Here is a 17,506-nt window from a genome sequence, read left to right on the forward strand (position 1 = left end):
TTTGCAAAAGGAATATTAGGCTATATCTATATGGAACCACTCAACTGAAGATTTGGATGGCCATCTGGAGTTTTTAGATTAGCACAAGCTCAGGTTTGGAAATGGACTGATCTCCCATAGGTTGAATGTAGTGAGGAAAATTTGATGTAGTGAGGAAATTTGATAAACAATGTGTTCATCTGCTAATATCTGGGAATTTGTTTCAGTTCTGTTCAGTTCAGTCGCTCAACGTGTCCGAATCTGTGACCCCATGGACTGCAGCACACAAGGCCCCCCTGTCTATTGCCAGCTCCCGGAGTTTACTCAAACTCATGTCCATCGCCTTGGTGATGCAATCCAACCATCTCATCCTCTGTTGTCCCCTTCTCGCACCTTCAATCCTTTCCAGCATCAGGGTATTTTCCAATGAGTCGATTCTTCGCATCAGATGACCAAAGTATTGGAGCCTCAACTTCAGCATCAGTCCTTCCAATGAATGAATATTCAGGACCGATTTCCTGAATAATTAGTGGTTGGATCTCCTTGCAGTCCAAGGGACTTGTTTAAAGATTTAAATTGGTCTCACAAACTTCAATTATTAATACTTTATCAATACAACAGTGGATTGAAGGGAACTTAAATACATTTTTATAACCCCAAATGTACATGTCTCACATCCTTTTCAATATTCACTTTGCAATTCTATTACTGATTATCTCAACAGCAGGTGTAGTACAACTTTATGGTCAGTCTTTTCATTTTATGAAGCCCTTCATCTGAAATATTAGAAGGTTGGGATTACCGATTTCATAGACACAAGTTCTATCATTCATAAATCTTTTATCTTAAAATTGAAAGCATCATCTTTAAAAATCTTCTAAAAATCTTTCTTGGGAATAGGAGGTCATTTACAAACTATATGCAAGGCAACTGGAAGAAGTATACTTTATAAAGGTTTTGGACCATTAACTCTAGATTTTGATTTTTCTGTACTAAAAAAAAAGAAAGTATGATACCTTTGAATGTTTTGAGAGTGTGATGGGAAAATCAGCCTCGATGAATTTTCTGTTCGTGGTCACTGAGGTAGGTCACCAAGGTGATTGAAGTCTCCCAGCAGACTTTTAAATATTTGAAGCTAAAAATATTTAAGAGTGTACCAAATGAGCAGTGCTTTAACTTTTATTTATATTCTATTTTTGGTGTGGTTGTGATTATAGCCTCCCCAAGACGGCTGATCAGTAATGAATGTGTCCTGTTGGCAGATCCCTCCAGGGCTCTGATTCAATCTTTTGAGTTATGGGATGAGGACAAAATGAACTATTTTTCAAGCTTGTAAATATGTGACAAATGACAGTGCAAGAACTATTGATTCCAATCACAGTGATACAATGTTTCATAGTCAAGACTGACTCTGGCTTTACAAATTACTTGCAAGTTGAACAGTAAACCCTTGTGCAACATGCTTCAACCTGGATCAATCTTCAAGAATATGTGTGTCAGTATTCACCTCCAATTTGAATAAATAACCTAACTGAAATGGACTTGTCTTCTATTTTTTTACATTCAAAAGGTGCTGCTGGATTCCCCAATCTTGAAAGAAGGAAGAGAGAAGCAGAACCCTTATAGAACCCTGAGAGACTATGCACACATACCTGCTTTTATCTTTATTAGTTAGTCATAACCAATGGAGAATCCCAGGGATGGGGGAGCCTGGTGGGCTGCTGTTTATGGGGTCACACAGAGTCGGACACGACTGAAGTGACTTAGCAGCAGCAACAGCAGCATAACCAAATATATTTGAGAAATGCCTCTCGAGAATATAAATCTTAACTAAAAACTCACAGGCACTGTCTAGCTCAGAACTCAAATCTTATTCAAACATATCTAGAGTTTTTTTACTTATTTTTTATTTTTTTATTTTATTTAAAAACAAAACAAAACAAAACACGGAGCTGATTCAATAAGTTAGAACCTGAGACACTGCAGTAGCCATTGTGTTTCTTAGAGGCATTAGATCTGATTATTAAAACAAAAAAAAAAACACCCTACCATGGCAAGTATTTATAGATGAAGACAGACCCTCTTAAAACCCTCCTCATTTGGAACATGAGCACTCCTGTGTATAAAGAAAACTTTGCCTAAAAGACCACTAAACAAACCCAGGAAGATATATCTTTGCAGCGGGGAGGAAGGGGGCAGAAGTCAGTTTCGCAGCCTGTGTGAGAAGGCAGCATATGCACCGCCCTCACTGTCGTCCCCGCAACCTTGTTGTGGAGCACCATTTAAAACTTGCCCTCAGGTTGTCACGGTGTATTTTATGCAGGACTGACCTTAGTGGAGGCTGTGCATGCTGATGTATTATTGACCTTCTTCCCCACTGCTTACACAAACAGGCCATCTGGGTACCAGGACAGTACAGGGAATATGTCCAACTTTTCGGAACAAGATAAAAATTAAAAAGTGTGTTGGGGGAGTGGGGGAAGAAAGGCTTTTGGCTTGTACCATGGATTTGTTTATTCAGACATAATTGGCGTGGATCTAGCCAAGGCACAAATTCATTCTTTGTCTAACCTACTGGCCTCTGAGCCCCTCCCCCCATTGTTCATCTCCATCAATGTGCGATGAGCCACTAAGCAAGAAAAGAGGGCAGAGACGCGGCAAGGCCACCACCAGCCCCTTATTATAGAGTCACGCTTCTGGGAAGCTGGAATTAGCCAGGGCGTGAGGATGGTCACTGAGTCCCAGCAGACCCCATCTCTGCCCAGTCTACTCCAGTGAGGCCTGCTCCTTCCTTCTGCCCTTCATTCTGCCTCAAGAGGGTGATGGGGATCTGGAGCCTGGTGAGATGTGTTATTGCTAGGGGTTTGTCTGGCCAGCAGCCTTCAGCTCCTAGCCAGTTGAATCACAAAGAACCCAGCCTGGCCATTACAGGCCAGGCACATTTACAGCTTCCCCAGTGAATTTTTCCCAGGCTGGAATCCATTTTTAGTAGCTTCACTTCATTGATCAATGGCTTCCTTTCAATGATGATATTGACTTACGAAACTAGCTCAGAATGTCAGATTCAGTTCATACAGAACTGCTCTCCAGGACCCAGAGATAATCCTGAGTTGTCTACAGCCCAGAGCACTACCAGCGGCAAGCAGGGTTCTGCTTAATCATTAAAAAGCTCCAAGTACTCTCTTTTCCTAGTGGTTATTGCTATTTGTTTGCAATTTAGTTGAGGGGGATGAATGTATTTTTTGAATTTATGCATTTTAAATATTCTTTTAAAATAATTTTCTTGGACAAAGTATTAGCACAGTTTGCTTTGCATACTATAGAAATGCAGTAGATGTTAGCCAAGGATAAATCACCTCCTCCCTGAAGCCTCCTCTTTCCCCTGCTCCCATCCATTCCCTCTCTCATCCTCTGTTCTTCCACTTAGTAGAGATCACTATAATTTTCTCCATAATAGAATATGTTGCTTGTCTGTTTCTACCCCTTGGCAAGTATGAACAGCTAGAGTAAAGCTTTAATCTTATCTGTGAAAGTCAGTCCTGTGCCTGGTATACAAGATGAACTCAATAAATGTTTGCAGAACAAGTGACTAATCATAACTAGACTCTATTTAGAATTTAACAATATATCAGGCACTTAGTTAATCATCACAACCTGAAGAGGTAAGTATTACTCTAAGTCTCACTGTACAGATTAAAAAACTGAGGCTTTGGGAGATGAAGTAGTAGTTAACAAGGTGTGAGTTCAGGATTTGCACTCAGACAGTCTGATTATAGTATGACATGATAATGAATGAATGCTGATCCCTTCTTTTGTACATTACTTTGCCAACAAAGGTCTGTCTAGTCAAGGCTATGGTTTTTCCAGTGGTCATGTATGCATGTGAGAGTTGGACTGTGAAGAAAGCTGAGTGCTGAAGAATTGATGCTTTTGAACTGTGGTGTTGGAGAAGACTTTTGAGAGTCCCTTGGTCTGCAAGGAGATCCAACCAGGCCCATTCTAAAGGAAATCAGTCCTGGGTGTTCATTGGAAGGACTGATGCTAAAGCTGAAACTCCAGTACTTTGGCCACCTCACGCGAAGAGTTGACTCATTGGAAAAGACTCTGATGCTGGGAAGGATTGGGGGCAGGAGGAGAAGGGGACGACAGAGGATGAGATGGCTGGATGGCATCACCGACTCAATGGATATGAGTTTGAGTGAACTCCAGGAATTGGTGATAGACAGGGAGGCCTGGCGTGCTGCGATTCATGGGGTCGCAAAGAGCCGGACATGACTGAGCGACTAAACTGAACTGAACTGAAAAAGCTTATGGTTCCATTTTTGGTTAAGTAGGGACAGTTCTGTCTTATCACTGGGCATACTGGTTTGTGACAGTTATTTAGAGTAACCAGGGAGGCTGAAAACAAATTATAAAGTAGTCAGTCTCTATTTGCTTTATCTGTTCAGACTTTTTTTTTTTCTCAATAGTGGTAGAACCTAAGAGACATAAACATGGATTTATGACGTGCATTAATTTTGTCTTCAGCAAAGTGAGTAATCTGTGGTATTCAGACCCATGTGACTTTGAACAAACTATGTAACCTCTCTGACCCTAATTTTGCTTATCTATAAAGTGAGACCTATGAAGAGTACTTTCCTCAGATGATTACTGCAAGGAAGAAATGAGACAAGACATATGAAACGTTCAACATGTTAACTGGCACATGTTTTGGAAATTAGGCAAAGGTGAGTATCTACACAACATCAAACATCTGAGTATCTTTAAATACCTATTTAAAGTAAATAAAAATTATCAAGACTTATATAGCAAGATAATGCACAAAAAATAAAAGAAAAAAAATCTGTCCAATACCACTGAATTGTACACTTAAAAATGATTAGGACAGTATATTGTAAGTTATGTACATTTTGTCACAATAAAAAATCTGTCCATTATTCTAATATGTCATAAGGCAAAAACAAAAAAACATAAAAAAAATTAAAACAAAAACAAATTGCTACTGCTGTGGATGTTTCTAAACTATACAGAGCACTATGTGTTATTTATTTTTATTAATCTTAAAATTGAATGGTATTAAATTTTTAATTAAAATATTTTTGGGTCAAGTAATGATAATATCCATCTAAATTCTTATTGATATTGCTAGGACTCTTTCAAATTTTCTTTGCATTCTCAAGAACTAAACTGCTATCAAAAGGGTTTTTGCAATTAAATTTTTGCTATTTTTTTAGCATGTTAATTTTTTCAAAGCATACTTTGGATCATATTTTCTTGGTGACCCATCTAGGTTTATATTTCCCACAACCTGGAACAGAAGTTGAATTTGGGCTGGTACTTTACTGAGAGTCTATCTATGCCTGTCTAGGAAAGCCAGGCTTTGACTCAGGAAGAAAAGGGCAGAATGAGATCATGGTACAGTCAAAGGGCTTCCTGGCCCCTAAACATGGCTGTGGAGTCTGCATATCACTACCCTGCCTGCTTCCCCTCTGACATACTGACTGTCTCACAAAAAGTGGCTTTTGTCACCCTGACATTTCTGAGAGTTGCCCTTAAGCCTGACTTCAGGCCATGTGAGTAATATTTAGAAGATCCAAGAGAACTTTCAATATCTGAAAGGTTAAGGCTAAGGGGTAGAGGAGGGAAAGTTTGGTAAGAGGGGTTTAAGGTGACCTCATGGCATGTTGGAAGCCCTATCAAGAAGAGCATTTCCAGCCTGACATCAGAAAAGGTATTATCAGGGTGCTTTCCTAACGAACATTCAAAAGTATCAAGAGCCTTCTTTGGCAGGGTGGCCTCTGAAGGGTCCCTCCTGAAGGGTCCCTCATCTTTCCCTTTGCCTCCTCTCTCTTTTGCTCTTCTAGCATCAAGCAGACCTGAGTAGTAGTGGCTGTCTCCTTTCCAGTGGGCAGTGTCTTCAGGAAGCTCGTGACCATCATGAAGTTAAAGGAAGGACAATAATGCCATGGTTGTTGGTCAGTCTTAGGAAACTTGACTCATTGCCACTGAGTGCCTCATCAACTAAAGCGAGAGTGTATGCGGCAGGCGCAGGAGTAGAAGGTGATCACCACCACCTAGATACGTGATATCTCCAACCTGGCTGGAGAGCAAAACTTCCCAGGGTGCTTCTTAAACTCCCAGAGCCAATCAATCAGATTCTCCTGGGATGTACCCTAAGAATCTGTGACTTAACAAATAGCAAACAAGAAGTTTTGGTGATTAGCCAGAACAGCTGGAATAGAATCTAGATCCATTCAGTAAAATTGTCAGAATAGGAGTAAATGTGCTCAAAGTGATGCTAGGATATTTGATGGCACTTCTTGCACATACTCATTCACTCACTAGCATCATGGAATATATATTTTTGTTAAACACCCACCATGTGCTAGCAATGGCAGTGATGAAACTACAGCTCTTAGAGCACTTATGACAGACTACACGTAACACCACATATTCTAGGGCTCTTGAAGGCAATCTTCTTTTGTGTGAAGACATATGAACACAGAATACCCATCCAATTTAGAAAAAGAAAACAATCAAACCAATTGTTTAACAAAATGTACATCAAAGAGCTCTTATATCAATTATATTTCAAATACTAAATTGTAGCTTTGCTCAGTAATATGAGAAATTCAAAGAGAGAATTAAAATACTATATCCTCTAAATATGACTTAAAAACCACAATTTATTGAACACCTGCTCTAGCCAGGTGTGGTTAGACATTTTAACATCTGATCTCCAGAATAATGTGGGGACCCCTGACTTCAAAACTCCATGTTGTGCTGTGCTTCCTCTAGCCACATCATGTGGTCTTCAGTCTTATACATCCATCCTGACTCCAGATCCAACACTTAATTGTCTGGCAATTTTGGACAAGTTACCTAATTATTCTGAACCAGTTTTCTCACCTATAAAAATCACAATTATATAACTGACTTTGCAGAGTCATTGCAAAATGAAATAATGTTTCTAAGATATCAAAATAGCAGTTGATGCATCACAGGTGCGCAAAGCTAGTTCTTTCCTGTCCTTAACTCCTCTCTCCAGTCTTTTGGTACCCACTGTGTGAGCTTCAGTCATCCCAAATGGGAACTGAGACTGAAATTGTCAAAGTCAGCAAAAGCCTATATAAATTCACACAGTCTACATGTTTCTGTATAGGAGAGACGTGCTGTAGGAACAGGGCTTCTGTTTAGGCAGCTATTGCTGTTGCTGCTTAGTTGCTCAGTCATGTCCGACTCTTTGCAACCCCATAGACTGTAGTCTTCCAGGCTCCTCTGTCCCTGGGATTTCCCAGGCAAGAATATTGGAGTGGGTAGCCATTTCCTACTCCAAGGGATCTTCTGGACCCAGGGACCGAACCTGCATCTCCTGCATTGGCAGGCAGATTCTTTACCACTAGCAGCACTTGGGAAGCCTCTAGGTGGCAGGTGGAAGATACCAAATAAGTGGCCACGAGATTAGAACTGGGTTTGGGGAAGAACGAAGCCACTATGGACTTGGTAGCATAAAAAATGAAAAATAATAGTGAGGTTTGAAGGAGAGACGGATTTCAGACACATAAAGAAAAGGGAGGAAGTACACTGCAGGTAAGGAAAGCATGTGATTCAAGGTAGACATGAAGGTGAAAAAGTTCATGTATATTCAGAGGTCAATGAGATGTCAGGATGCAGGAATATAGGATTTGTGAAAAGGTTAAAGGGAACTATAGGACATGAAAGTTCAGGTGACCAGATTACAGTGATCTAGAACGCTGGTTCAAAAAGATAAGTGATGGGGAACCACAGTGTCCTGAGCTCTCTAATAACAGGATAAAATCTCTGTGCTGGGGAATATTTATCTGGAAGTCATACAGCAGATAGAATTAGGTGGGGAAGTAGAGGCCAACTTTACATAGTGAACATGCCCACATTTCAAAAATCTGCAGCTGGACTCTTTTAGTTCTCACTTTACAACACTTCCAAGTCGCTATTTGGGTTCTGCCTCCATCAACTCTCCATCCTTTATTCAAGCCTTTGCCCTTCAGACTCAAGATTTCAGGATCATCTTCTACTCTTTCCTCTCCCACGGTATCCACATCCATCCAATTGCCATTCACAGTGACAACCTCACTTATTCACTTAATGTTAATAGTGTGCTTGGCACCACACTGCAAGCATCTGTCATCTGCGTGCTGTCATCTCCATCCATGCTGCCAAACCCCTCATCCAGACCTGAGCCATTTCTCATCTGGTTGACTTCCGCCTCTTCTCTTTGGGCATCTATTTATCAAACATCACTAGCGTTCCAGCTCATGAACAAAGCACCCAGAATTAGAGTATTAGTGCCAGACAGGTCCTTAAAAGTCATTTAGTCTGACGCTCTCAATTTATTAAAAAGGAAACCGAGGCTCTGAGAAATAAAGCCATGCTGGAAGGTAGATGAACTTTAAACCCAGACCACCTGATTCCTGTGGCTGCTCTCACACTGCGCTATATTGTCACCTATATGATTATGGAGTATGATAGTTCCACTAGCCAACAAAGCACAAAATCAGAACCCACAGAGCTGGAAATAACATCTAAACTTGCTGCTTAATAAAAATAAAAAATAAAATAATTTACAATATGCATACATACATAGGAAGATAGTCATTGACTTCCTTCCTTTAGAGTTTAGAACAACAATCCAGAGAATCTCCTGGACAGAATAGAGCAGACGATGGGAAATGATACCACCCACGGACCAAACCAGTTAGCTGCCTATTTTGTAAATAAAGCCTTATTAAAACATAGTGATGCCCATTCCCTTACATATTATCTATGGCTGCCCATGAGCTACAACCACAGAGTTAAAGAACTGTGATAGAGGCCATACGACTTGCAAAACCTAAAATATTTACTATGTGGCCTTTTATAGGAGATGTGTACTGAACTCTAAATTCAAGCATTTTGTTGTTTAGTTGTTCCAATGTGCCTGACTCCCTATGACCCCATGGACTACAGCACATCATGCTTCCCTATCCTTCACTATCTTGCAGAGTTTGCTCAATCTCATGTCCATTAAGTCGGTGATGTCATCCAATCATCTCATCCCTTTGTCACCCTCTTTTTCCCCTGCCCTCAATCTTTCCCAGAATCAGGTTTTTCTCCAATGAGTCCATTCTTTACATCAGGTGGCCAAAGTACTGGAGCATCAGCTTCAGCATCAGTCCTTCCAATGAATATTCAGGGTTGATTTCCTTTAGGATTGACTGGTTTGATCTCTATTGTTTAAGAGTTCGAGCATTTTAGTTTTAGGCAAAGTTAAAGTGAATTCCACCTCCTTGAGGAGGGTTTTCTAGGAGAGCCATCCAAGGGAGTGGCTGGCCTAGAGTATGCAGCCACAGTTACTGTGGTTTTCCACCTCTTATATCCTAACTTTGATGCTAGTCAGCCTAGGTCATTGTTAGCTCTGCAGACAGAAGCCTATAGATACAATTCCACCTGTCAGCACCCGAACACTACCCACTGGACTCCCAACAGGCCTCACTGCCTCCAGTCTAAAGCTCCAAGCTGCATTCCACGCAGCTGCCAGTGTCCCTCACTATGAGCTCACTCTTTAGGACACACACCAGTCAGGCCACCCTTCCTGTGTAAAATACTCTGGTGGCTTCCACCTGGGGTAGGTCTGTTCCATCATAGTCATGCATCAGGTGCCCAATACATATATAAACCTAGGAAGATCTCATCTCAGAAGTGCTAAATATGAAAAGTAAATGTCACCTCTGTGGAGAGGCCTTCCCTCCCTCACATATTTGAAGGACACTGGCCCCAGGGTTTTGTCCTATTAAACTCTATTACCCTGTTTTATTTTCCTAATAGCACTTATCAGGATTTGACAGATTGAAGTTATTTACTTCTTTATCATCTCTTTCCATCAAATAATATGAGCTTCTCGAGAGTGTGGGCAGTATCCCAAGCACCAAGAACAGTGTCTAACCCACAGTAGGGGCTCCAAAGACATCTGTCAGATCTGCTTGGGCAGCTTTCCTTCATCTGGCACTATTGTCCTCTCTGGCTACCTAGCTGGCTTTAACCCTTCCTGCCCCAACAACCCGGTTCCTCTATACTGCCCACTTAAGCAGTTCAAGCACACTATGCCACCTTGGTACTTCCAAGTACCACGCCCACACCCTTAGTGCATCCTCTGCTGGAATGACCACACTGGCCTGGTGAGCTCATGATTGCTCTTTTCCAAGCCACTTCTCAGTTGCCTGCACTTTCCTCATCCAGGTAAGCAGAGGTGATCTCCTTCACCATTGAGCTCTCTTACAGACCATACCATTTTGGGGGTTATTTAATAAATGAAGACTTCCTATCACCAAATTGGGGACTCCCCAAGGGGATTCATTTGGTATTCCCAGAGCCTAATGTTGTACTTGTAATACCAGACCCTAGATAAATGTTCTTTGAATAGATAGGTTGGTAGGGAAAGAAGGAAAGGAAGCAAGCAAAGAAGGGAGGCAAAGAAGAGAGAAGGGAAGGAGGTGAGGAGAGAAAGACAGAGAAGAGAAAGTGAGAAACCAACGCTTCCCATGGAGTTGGCTGCCCTGCGCTCACATTTCAATGTTACATTGCTGAATCAGCCAGCCCTGTATTGCGAAGCTAAGAGAATAGCGCCAGAAATACGATGTGTTCAGTGATTTCTTCTGAAGACACTACTCTTGGCTTCTTCATCTTTTAGAAGATGCTTCCAGAGGGAGAAGGGATGACCCTTCCTGGCCAGATTTGGGGTACTGTTTTGAAAGCCCTTCACTTGGGTTCTTCCTGAGCACAGACTTAGTAATGTGAAGGAGAGAAGCATAAAAACTGCCTCAAGAATAACTGGCTTCAGATGTTTTTACAAATCTTCAGCTCTTCTCCAAGGCATACTCAAAGCTGCTATTTGTGGCATTGAATGTTTTAAATAAAAAGTTTCATACTGTCTTTAAATATACCTTAGGGGAGTGGCTAATGCAGAAAATATTTTCCTCGGCTGGGGAAGCAATGGAAATTGGTTTTTTTCCACAATAAAACATTGCCTCTTCCAGTCAAACAAAAATTTCACTTGGGTCTGGGATGTACACAAGAGACAAGAGAACTGCTACTGAAAAGCTTGCACGTGCTCTGAAAGGCATTGTGCATATGGTTATTTCCAATGATATACCTTTAAAAATATAGCTCTCTTATGGATGTGTTTCATTAGTCAAAAGGGTGACATTTCTCTGTTTTAATGAAATAGAGTTAAGTTCCAATCAGATGAACCTGACATAAATATCCAATTCTAACTGAGAGCAGTTTTACACTTTCATTGATGATAAAAAACGGCTTCCTGATTAAATGAGGAATTCTAGCTACTTCTTAGGAGAATAGCTGGGAGGAAAGGGAACATAAAATAAAGATGTATTGGAGAGTATAGCAAAGCTATGCAAGTTTCACATTTTTCTTAAATGCATATGACAGGGCTTCAGTGGAAAGTCTTATGGGGAAATAATTTACAGTGGGTGAAACTAAGGCTCGAATCAGTTAATTGATCCTGCCCTGAGTCACTCTGCAAATTTGTGGCAGGAATGGGATTTGAACCCATAGCCACTGAGTGACAGAACTGTTGTTCATCTTGGGACCATTCAGGTTATTCAGTGGCATCAGGAACATTATCAGAACTTAACACTAGAAAACCTGGCTGCTAAGGTTGAATTCCATCCCAGTTCTCCTGAGTCACATCCCACAGCACCCCAAGGGGCTACTAGGTTGACTTGCTAACTACTCAGTAGTCATTCTCCTTACAGAATGTGCAATAAGGCCATAACCATTTATTTTTACTTTTAACTTAGTTTACGTTTAGTTTATTGTTTTAATGCTATGGAGTTGTTTCTTTTTAATTTAAAGGGAAAAAATTTCCCATATCAAGGATAGCTTTTTTTTTTTTTTAATTTAGGCCCCAATAAATTCAGGATTTGTGGTAATTCCACCCAAACTGAAGCTAAATCTTGTGCTGTTTTTGAAGGTGAACCAAGAAAATTAGTAGCCTAATAAAGGACCTATTTAAATTACTTAAGTATAGTCACTTATTTTTAAGGATGTTGGCAGGGCATGGTTTCCAGTGAATATGATAAATGATGATAACAACTACTATATACCCAGAGTCTTTTGCCAGACTAAGAACAAAGAGAACACAATGTGTTGTCTACTTTGGTCTCTACAACAAGTTGATGAGATGGTCTCTTTTACAGATAAAATTAAGAAAGAAATTACTTGTCCAAGGTATCAAGGCAAGAAAGAGGATTTAAACCCAGACCTGTCTGGCTTCAAAGCTCATGTTCCCATTCTCATGCTTTACTTCAATAATTCCAAGTCTTTGTCAGGGTCGGGGCAGAGTAAGTGGTCCTGAGCCTATCTTATGAAAAGTGAGAATCAAAATGGTGCATATGATTTCAAAGAAAATTTTGGACTCCAGAATGCCTATCCTACTGCCTATTTATAAATCTCTTCTGTTCATAAAAGCAGGTCATCCACTAAGCTATTTTGTTAGAGTATTATTATTATTTTTTTTTTTTAGGTAACTGTATTCAAAAGCAAAACAACACTTATTTACAAACACACTAGTCCTGACTTTTCACTGATTCCTCCTTAGTTGATGTTAATGAAATTTTGTTGAATAAAGATGGAGTTGAGTAGCTCCTTAACTAACTGATAGTTTATTCTATTTTATTTTGGGCAATATTTTGGTTGTTCCAAGAACTGGTCCAGTTGAGAAGCTGACAACTGCCTAGTGGTTTGGTGGCAGTGAAATTTAGAGGCCAGACACTGGACTCAAGGCAGTGTCATAGAGATATGTCAGAATATGAGACAAAAAAAAAAAAATCAGTAATGTAGATTCTATGTTAAGAGCTTGATATATTCTAAATTATGATATTTTGCTTTAAATTTGATTTTTGAAATACTGTATTAATGCACTATTTATTTTGGTTCTTTTAAATGTTGGGGTGCTCCCTTAAATTTTGCATCTGAGATGAATACCCCACTTAACTCACCCTAGTCCCAGCCCTGGATGAAGGGCTGGGTGTGGCCAGCAGACTGTTCTTTTAAATGGGATATTTCCCATGAAAATCAGTATTTCTAGCATCCTTTGTTAAAACTGGCAACACTAGACTTGCATTTCCTTATGACAAAAAGTGGCTTTATCTGAGTGACAGCTGCCTCCAGTGGGGAGCACATGTTCTGTAGCCCTCACCACTTCCTGGCTAGCTCATTACTGCCTGGCCCTACAGGATTTGAGTTGAGCATTCTGGGGCTAGACCAAATGTACAAATGTTATTCTTGAGTCCGCTTGTTCTGCCATAGTCTGTAACATTCCTTCAGAATTACTGATGTGCCACCTTTGACATTAAATCACAAGATAAGATCACTGCCAGCAAGACCCTGGGAAAAATTCCATTGACTAGCACTGAAGCATCATAGATCACAGTGCTGGAGTGTGCACTTCTCATGTTTTCCATGCAGGGAAAACTTCTTCCACATCCAGACTTAACTCACAAATACTTTTTATCCATGCTAAGACTTTTTGAGCTATAGTGTGGCTCACTCTGTGCTGAGACTTGTACATATATGACCTTATTTAGTCATTACAAGAATCATATACGATGTATAAATATCTCCATTTTACGGATATGGAAACTGAGTTACTAAAAGGCTGAGAAAATTGCCCAAGAACACATAGGTGGTAAAGGGAGGAATCTGGACTCAAACCAGATGGATGACACCAAAACTGATAGTCTTTACCACTATTCACCCTGCTTCTCTGTGCTCTGCTGTCATTTCTTAACAATAGACACCTAACTTGCTAAATTTTGCTAATTGCTCTTTGCTATCAAGGGCACTAACATTTCACAAGCATATGGAATTTGATCAAAGAGCATACAACAGCTGTCTATTGTATTAAATTCATGTTAAGAGCCTATCCTCCTTGTTTTTGTGCCTTTTTTCATTTCAGATTAATTTTTCAAAGGTTAATCACATGACACTTATTTTAATTATGCCTCTCTAGTCACGACAAATGACAGTGCTTGACTTCTTGTTGCCTTCCTTTGTATTGTGTGACCAATGAGATTATTAATAAATGCCTTTTTATTATGTAGTCATGCTGTAGGTGCCCACAGGGCACAGGCTGGCCTCATGTATTTTATTCTGGGTGCAGTGTCAGCAGGGCCTTGTGGATTTGCTAATGAGCTAAATCCGGTTAGTGCCACATGCCCTGGACTGCCACAGATCTTTTAAATACATCATTGCTCTCAGAGACTCAGCTGGGTTCAGTTGGAGAGAGATTAACTTCTCATTCCAATTAGTGGAGAGTCATACTGTTGGAGAGAGAGCTGCTTATGTAGCCCCAAACCCAGGACCCTCTGATCGATGAACCAGTGACCAGCCAACAACAAACTTAGAAAAGAATGGCTTCAAGGAAGGATTTTGTTGTTGTTGTTGTTTGCTTTGTGTGTGGCTTAGAGATCACCATCTCCTAAAGAGAAGGAGAGGCTGTTTTGTTTCCCATGTCAAAAATACATTGCCTTCTATCTAGAATGATGGAAGCTTAAAAACCAAGGGAGTGGAACATTTAAAATAAACGTAAAATTCTGTATTTTAACCCTAGACCAGATTTGTTCACTCTGAAACACAGTATGTAAAGGCTATTTTGTTACATGTTTTATTTTTTTCAGATAATAATAACACTAACTAACCATTATTGAGTGCTTACAGGGTAGGGCACTCTTACAATTGCTTTATGTGTATTAATTTAATTCTCACAACAACCCTTAGACAGAGATACAATTATCCTAAATTGTACTGCTCCAAGTTCCTCTTTGTCTCTTTTATCTCTTCTTACGTCTTATTCTTCTTGAGTAAACATTTTAAGCTATGTGTATTACTCGTATTACTTTTCCATGCTTTCGTTGATAGGATAAAGGAACAGCTACTTTAAAGTGGAATGCTTTTTGAAATGAAAGCCAAGCCCAAATCAGGCCTCTACAAAGATACTGCAGATATACAGAAAAAATAGGAAAGTTTCAAAACACAGAGAAGCAAGAAAAAAAATGCACTTTTTCTCTAATTTCTGATGAGAAAAAGGTGTGCAAAATAAAACATTCAGCCCGGGAATCAAGAGTAGTAGAAATGCACATCTTTCTTTCATTTAAGATTAAAAATAGTTGACAAAAATAAAATATAAAATATGCTCAATAGTAAAGAAAAATATCATATTCAGATTAAAATCATCTCATTATTGTACTGTAGTAAGACACACAGACTGATCCATCTAAAAGAGAACTCCAGAGGTATTCCTGAATCAAAATCAATTGTGCACACCATAACCACAAGCCCATCTGAAAATCAATGAGGTCTTTTCTAAAAAAAATACCAAAAACAAAAAAACATGTTTTATAGGAGAATGTATTCTCTGCAAACTATGAAAACCAAAAGCATTTTATTTGGGTGTTTCGTAAACCATTTTTCAAAAGTGATGTCCCATATAAAATCAAGTATCATGATCCTTATTTGCTTTAATGGAAGGCAAAGGTAAGAACAGACTCTAAATGTGTAAATGCTTTTTGAAGCTACAACTGTACACGCGCACTCATGCACATACATACTTAATGGCTTTAAAATGCCCTCTGTATCTAGAGGCAGCCAAAGGCAAGCCTTGCAAGGGGAAAAGGTTTGAATGGACATGTAAAGTGTCCATAAATGTGCTTTTTCAAGAGTATAATTGCTTTCTTACCCTTAATGTCTGCCAGGGAGTCAGTGACTGATGCTGTAACATATAGCAGAGCAAACAAAGGATTCACTTGAAAAAATTATAGAAGATTTGAAGAGTGTGTGTTTGCATGTATCTGTGAATGGGGACGGAGGGTTTGCTTTGTGTGATGCTTAAATGGGGTGCAGGGGGGGATACAGGCATTGACCAACCAACCAAAATCCTGAGGACCACAGAGCCTCAGTTTTTTTTTTACTCCATTGTAACAATAGCTAAATTTTAAGAAGGAAGCCTGCTTGTTCCTTATATTTCTGAAATGGAATTTGCTCATCACTTGAATCCTAAGAGACTCTTCCCTTTTTTTTTTTTTCATTTTTAAAAAGCAGCCTCAGAAGGATTCACTACGTGAAGGGTAAAAATGTCTCTTCACTAAGGGTTGGCTTACCCTCCTTCCCCACTTGGCTCTCTCCTGGCCTGGACTACAGGTCGCCCTTCATGCTGTCTGGGACCACACAGGCGTTGATAACCACCTCTGGTCCTCTCCATGTTGCCTTAGGCTCAGTGGCCTGTGAGCCTCAGGAGGGCCCGGGCTGGATTCTGCTCATCCACGTGTTCCCTGAATGTAGGACACAGATGCTGCGTGGCCAGTAAAGCTCTGCTAAAGGAAGAAAGATTCCAGTTATCTCCTAAAAATGTGTTTACTGAATCTGGTAAAGAGGAAAGCAGAAATGTTTATGATACTACCCATTCAGTTCAGTTCAGTTGCTCAGTCGTGTCCTACTCTTCGTGACCGCATGAACCACAGCATATCAGGCTTCCCTGTCCATCACCAACTCCTGGAGTCCACCCAAACCCCTGTCCATTGAGGTGGTGATGCCATCCAACCATCTCATCTTATGTCGTCCCCTTCTCCTCCTGCCCTCAATCTTCCCCAGCATCAGGGTCTTTTCAAATGAGTCAGCTCTTTGCATCAGGTGGCCAAAGTATTGGAGTTTCAGCTTCAACATCAGTCCTCCCAATGAACACCCAGGACTGATCTCCTTTAGGATGGACTGGTTGGATCTCCTACCCCTTAGACAGTATAATTTTATTTAGCTTTTTGATCAGGATCATTTTTTTCCACTCAGAGATCAAAAAATGTTACAAAACAACACTTTCCAAGAATTAATAAAAATCTAAGAGATAAATAATTTGCCTAAAATAAGTGTTTAGCAAACAAACAAAAGCTAGTGCCAAGAGAGGTGTCTTTGATGTCTTAAAAAAGGAGAGTATGGTGCAGTTGATGAAAATAGACAAGCTTTCAGGTTTTCACCCTGAGTCCTTGAGCCATGAGATTCATCCTGGAAACCTTGTTTGCAGTGATGGCGGCCCCAGGGCCAGCCTTGAAGATCTATAACTTCAGGTTCGGACTATCATGGGAATAACTGAGCTTTGGAACTAGTGATTTGCCAATCCTCGAACTCACATAATGGTGATTTGTGTCTGAAATTTAATGTACTAGTCTACAGTATCACATCTCTTAAGCATTCAATATGTGCCGAACTTTTTGCTACCAACTGGCCAAGACAAGATCTCTATCTTTTGCAGGGCTTGCAGTCTAGTAAGAGATGACTGTATAAATAATTACCTTAGTTAGGTTCTCAACATGTAGTTCCCAGACCAGCAGCATTAACATTACCTGCTTGCCTGTTGAAATGCAAGCATAGCTCTTACCCTATCCTGCTCAGTCAGAAATTCTGGGGTAGGGCAATTTTTAGTTTAACAACCCCTCCAAGTGAT

This window comes from Bos taurus, chromosome 10 (assembly GCF_002263795.3).
Source record: "Bos taurus isolate L1 Dominette 01449 registration number 42190680 breed Hereford chromosome 10, ARS-UCD2.0, whole genome shotgun sequence".
Taxonomy (NCBI): Eukaryota; Metazoa; Chordata; class Mammalia; order Artiodactyla; family Bovidae; genus Bos; species Bos taurus.